This window comes from Haliaeetus albicilla, chromosome 21 (genome assembly GCF_947461875.1).
Source record: "Haliaeetus albicilla chromosome 21, bHalAlb1.1, whole genome shotgun sequence".
Classification (NCBI taxonomy): domain Eukaryota; kingdom Metazoa; phylum Chordata; class Aves; order Accipitriformes; family Accipitridae; genus Haliaeetus; species Haliaeetus albicilla.
The window spans coordinates 4,147,779-4,153,778 of NC_091503.1; the positions used below are offsets into that span (position 1 = coordinate 4,147,779).

The 6,000-nt window shown below is 39.7% G+C and overlaps 1 long non-coding RNA gene across 1 annotated transcript in view; it reads left to right on the forward strand.

The window, feature by feature from the left end:
- Positions 1-5,631, forward strand: part of LOC138690290 (uncharacterized) — a 29,272-nt gene extending 23,641 nt beyond the window's left edge. Inside the window, exons 3-4 of the long non-coding RNA XR_011329103.1 lie at positions 300-443; positions 2,418-5,631. This is a non-coding gene — a long non-coding RNA (uncharacterized lncRNA). The remainder of the gene's footprint in view (positions 1-299; positions 444-2,417) is intronic.
- The last annotated feature ends 369 nt before the right edge of the window (positions 5,632-6,000 follow it).

The following is a 6,000-nucleotide window of genomic DNA, read 5'->3' on the forward strand; positions in this document are numbered from 1 at the left end:
CCTAAGAAGAAAGAGCTGCTCAAACAAAAAAATTGTTCATGGAGAAAAATAGTAACTCGCTTTCGAAACATACATTAGATTTTATTGATCTCACTGTGCTTGGATGAAAATGTCTTCAAGCTGGAAAACAGTGGTACAGTAGTTGACTTACCTCAGACCTATCATCCTGGGAACAAAGAAGGTTTTTTTTTTCTGTTTCCAAGCTGCAAATATTTTGCAATTGATTAGAGTCAGTGATGAGGCTACAAGAACTTCACCAACAGAGGTCTTTTAGCTGTTCTTCTCTTTCCTGTTCACAGGGAAAGGTGATCCTGTCAACATGGTAATGAAAAAGAGACAAACTTCGTGCAAAGGAATTTTGCACAAGAACACTGAATATATGTGAGGGCCCAATGGTGAAATGCCAAGATGTATATCAGTGTGCTAACTCCACTGTTATTACGGTAAGCAGGCTTTTACAGCATCTAGATCCACAGTGTTGTAAATACACACCAGGCTCCCCTGAACAAAAGTGTGGTATTGATTTTGGTGTACTCTGCTGTGCTGTTAGGGTCCTTACTGACTCACTGTTACTTGAAATAGCACGACAAAAACTTACTAAAAGAATCTATCTTTCCTCAGTAATTAGAGGCAAAGCAAAAGTTAGATGATCCCAAACAATCTCTGATGAGAATTTCTCTTAATGCTTCTTTTGATCTCTAGTGCTCCTGCTCCAAAGTAAAGCATCTAGGTAAATATAAATCCTATTAATTTTTCATAGGAAAGTGTTTCTCTTCTAGACAGATTTTAAACATTTTTTTCTAAGTATTAAAATGGACTTTGCCACTGACCGTTCTGAGATAGGGTTTCTTAGTAACACCTAATGGCCTCTGGAACACAGGACCAAGGTAAAAACCCAATTTCGGGTTTTGAAAAACAAAGGTAAGTTACCACAGCAATGATGTGGCTCCATATTTCTTTTCTCCATTCTCTCCCATCCTGCCTATTTGAGCTGGCAACAAAAGGAATACAAAGTCTGCCTGCACTGGGTGATGCAAAGATGAAGTTGAACATCTTGGACCTGTTCTGAGTTTGGTATAAAGTTGTTTTGTGTCCTCCATCCCTTTTTCAGGGGAACCTTTCTGTCTAGCTCCTATGTACCTCAAAGGACAGCTCTGTGTGTTGCCTCTTGAGATCATCTGCTTTACAATGCCAGTAGTATTGCATGAAGTTATTTTACTATGGAGATTGTTAGTAGAGAAATGAGTTTGGGAGTTTAATGTTGGGTAAGAGAATACAGGATGTTAAATTAAGCAAGACATCCCTAAGAGTAAAGCTATACAATTCAGAGGATCTAGCTTTTTCGGGCATTTGTTATAGCACAGTGAATGTAGTTAATTTCAATGTGATTTCAAAAGCAGATAAGCAAGTATATGCATTACAGGAATCAGTCAAAGAAGATGATTTGAGTTTTGAGACCATTTGCCTCAATAATGCTTCAAGAGTGCAGAACACTGCTTGGTAATTTAAACTTTGCCTTAATAAGAATCCATGACATTGGCATTTCTTAGAGATGATTTATTTCTTTTCATGGAAGAGAAACACAATACAATTAGAAAACTCACATTTATCCATTACTGAGATCATGCTGTGTCCCTGAGACCTGTGATAGAATTACAGATTGTTTGGGATTGGAAGGGACCTTTAAAGGTCCAACCCCCCTACAATGAGCAGGGACATCTTCAGCTAGATCAGGTTGCTCAGAGTCCTGTCCAGCCTGACCTGGAATGGTTCCAGGATGATACAAGTTGTGATGCAGTTCTGCAGTGCTTCTTCACTCTCCTGTGCCTTCTGCTCTGTGGTGTGGACTTGTAAGCCCATGAGAGGAGTCAGGCATAGTTTACAGCTTTCATACTTAAATTTCATAATGATTATAGTAACTTTACTTTGCAAGAATATTATGACTGGTGCCTTCCCCTTTCCAATGTACTTTTGTTATTTTCCCCTTGCACAGTACTGCTTTCCAAAAAAATCTTTTCCCTTTCTTTTCATCAGTCATCATGTAAAACATTGTTCTGCCATCCCTGAAGACCCATGCACCAATGTCAATCATATACAAACTATTTCACACAGCCATATTGCAAAGTGACTAAGTAGTACGTATGTCAGGAAGTCACAGACAGTATAAGCGTTCAGTTGCTTGCCTATACAAGGTTATTGAATTAACCTAGACCTGATTAATCGTACTAGTTACCTCATTCAAGGTAATTGATGGAGAATCTGGTGTTTCAGCGTTAAAGATCTACAGAAATACAGTCTTAATAAAAGCATTTGCATTTGCAGGTAACTTTCAAATAAAAAAAACCCTGATGAAAGGTTATCTGTATGCAGAATTATTTGGTTAAGTTTCTTTAGTGGCTAAGTAATCCATCCTGCAGGTCTTTGAAATGAAATTAAGGGAACAACTTCACAAAATTTTTAGGAGTGCAGGAACTACATCTGAGTGCTGGGCTCAAGATATGTGTGGAGCTCTGGAAGAAACCACCCATAGTGACCCCTCAGAATGGCAAATGTGGGACCGATGGCCAGCTGAGCCGAGGAGAGTCTGCTCTGCTGGCAATGATACAGACCTCTCGTATAGCACGTCTGTGCACATGCTCTTGCTGCGCAGAGTGAAATCTGCCATGACAAAGACTCTATCAGTCTGCTAAGACTTGTGTTCCTCATATGTTCTCACTGATGAGCCGTAAATATCCTCCAAGCTAGCTGTACGATACAGTACTATAGTTATGGTGGTCAGGTTTCTGTTAAAAGTACCATGTAAAAGAGGCGAGAAATGTGAAACAGATGAAAAAGTTGTAAAACAAAGACGAGATATAATGGCTGATCTCAGGATAACTTCAGAAATTGTCAGTGCCATAAAGTGATATGTTAGTCTATGGCTTTAGGAGAAAACATAAATGCAAACCAGGTTTTCTATTTTTCTCTATTCAGCTAATGAGAATTTGACCAGGGTGTAGGCATTTCATCTTATACTGACCTGCTATTTTCACTCATTTTGGAAAACAATTGTGACTTGCTTATTTTGTGTAATGGCTTTTGTAACCCCACATGTACATCTAGTTTAGCAACTTGCTGGATCTTTGCATCCCTCATGGCAATGTGGTCCCTGATATGCACCGAAGCAGGCCCCTGCTCTGTCTTGACTTGATCTGAGTTTCCTGCTTTGGCCACATCCCCTTCCCTCTGCCCTTGGGTCAACATTTTCCGTGCAGCATTCCCTCCGGTGGGCTGGATGACAGTGTAATTTTGTATTGCAGCTCATCTGAGATCAGCCAGTCTCTCCCTCCTCCTAAGGGTAGGCACAGTGGTTGCTTTACCTAAGAGTGTCATAGGAACAGAGTGGCTTCAGCCTCCTTGTCTTCCTCTATGTACCCACAGGGCAGAAAGAGGACTCTAAATCCATTGAAGTTTTATGGAGGAGCTGTAGGTCTCAAATATTTCCCTGTGCACACAAGAAGAGAACATGCAGCTAAAATGTGTGATAGTAAACCCCTTAATTCACCATGTTAATGCCATTTATTCCTAGCATTGTAATTTTCCCTTTCCCATTTTACCTTCTTCCTTATCCCCCTCCCGCCAGCTGTGAACCACACAGGCAACCTACTTCAGAAGTCTGACTTTGTCATATTACTGAGTGTGTGCCACAGCTGCAAATGCAGCTTCTCCCAAAATATCATTGCCTCGGTTCCTGTGGCAAAGTGACTGAAGCCTCATCAGGTCAAATGATGCATTCAAGGTATCTGGGTGCTATTTTCAGTTTTGAATGAGCCAAGGCCAGTTATCACAAAATACTCTGCAACAAATTCGATTTGCTTAAAAGTGGCATGGTAGTATCCAAACCAACAGGAGGAATTGCCGTGAAGGGCATCTTAAAATGGGTGGACCATTAGTCAAAAGATAATTAAAATGATTAGCAAAATATGATTTTGAAAGTGTATCTCTTTCAGTAGTGCTTTTTCTCAGCTCTCTGTTTTCTTGTACTGTAAGGCGCAACAAGAAACAAATATCCTTAAACACAGGCCCATCTGCAGCCTCAAAAAAAGCAACTAATATGAAAGAACAGTAACCCCAGCTCTGGGGGTTTTTTGTGTTGTTTAAAGCCCTACATAAATCAAGAGGAGGCCCACAAAGGGAAGACTGGTTTCAGGGACTGGTCTTGATTTTCTGCTTAGGATAATCAAGATCAGGAATCCATCTCTAATTAAAGGCAAACAGAAAATATGCAGGATTTTCACATACATTCTTTTCATACTCATAGTTTAACGTGTTATGTATACAGTATTCTTTTCCTTTAATTCAACTTTCTCAAATTATGTGCAGACAGCTTCAGCTGCAGAGAAAGGTGGGAGTATTTAGGAAATCTAGAATTTAACTGTTTCACTCCTACTACAGAAAGACCTGTTTCTTTATCAGAGGTATTCGATAGAAATGTGGTTTCTATTTTCAACAGAAAACCTCAGTGATTCTGTGTGATTCTGTTGGGGGGGGGGTTGGGGGTATTTTTTGGTTTTGGTTTTCTTGTTTTGGTTTTTTTTTTTTTTTTTAAATTAGTAGATCCTAGTGAAGATGTTTGTCTGGCTGCTTTGAAGAAAGACATGCTTTTAGTTTTAATAAACATAGTGCTCTTTCCTTGTCTGCTTCTGTTGTAGCTCTGGTTCTTTTTGCAGCGATTTTCCATGGAAATGTCATTCAAGTGAATGAAATTTAAGCAGGATGTGGGTTTTGTCACTTTGATGGTGATGTAGTTTCCCAGATGTAAGTTTTTCATTAAGAAATTAATATTGGCAGATTGGGTATTACAGTAAACTGAACAAGCTCGAGTATGTGGTAGGACCACATCATTTTGCATGGTGATGTTCAAGTTCCCCTCTCTCCCCGCACAGTGAAGTCTGGGGTTGATTTACATAAATTCTTAGATTTCTAACAGCAGCACCCCATAAGTTGAACTATTCCTCATGCTTTTGGCTCCTTTTCTGAGACATATTGCTGACACTTCCATCACTGAGTCAGTATAGCCCAATGAATCAATGCCTGGTGTCTAGTTTTTAATAGAGGGAAAGGTTTCTGATGATATATGTGGTTGCATTTAGTTCTGTGGCAATAAGATGGATGAAGATTAAAGTTTGGCTGAGATAGTTCTACCCTGAGATCCTCTTCACCTAACGCTCAGAGAACACTTACTCACACAACTTGACTTCGTCCATTAAACATGCTTTCCATAATTAAACTCTGTGTTGAAATGGATGCTGAGAGCCAGCACAGCCTTCCACTAGGCCAGTTGTCCAGAGCAGTTTAAATTGCAAGCTCTTAGGAGAGACAATACTAAGGTAATTTTCAATCAAGCAAAAGATTCAATATCTCCAGCAAACAGTTTTCTCAGGGGAAAAAAAAAGCATTAAGAGCAAATTTCCTTGAATAAAAGAGTGAATGCCCTTCTTCCCTGATGTAAGAATAGTAATAGCTGTGCAAGGAATAACATTTTTTGTAACAACTGTTTCTGTGGGCTGTTGGTCCAGTAGTTAAAGGCTTCCTGTAAATCATTTATATTGATGTGGGTATTTTGGGGTTATGTATTTTTTAACAAGTTTATTTAAAATAATAAAAGCAAACATGCTCTTGCTCACTTGGTTAGTCACCAGTGCATCTTGTTTCTGCCTTTTTCCTTCTCTTCTGTTCATATGGACTCCACCATTTACTCCTCTGAAAAAAAGTGAAGGGTAAGAGAAGGCTGAAAATGGAGAGCAGGCAGCTAGGTCTAAAATAATTCATAAGGACATCACTGCAGAGGGAAGCTTAGCTTCACCAAAATGCAAATAAACCGCCCATTCTTCCTGCAACGCTCTCGACTTGCATTCCCTCCACAAGACCAAGTACTGCACCATGGTCTGCTTGCTTCTGGGCACGATGGACTCGTGCAGGCTTTGGTTAGAGGCACCAACTCATGAACAGGGATGACAT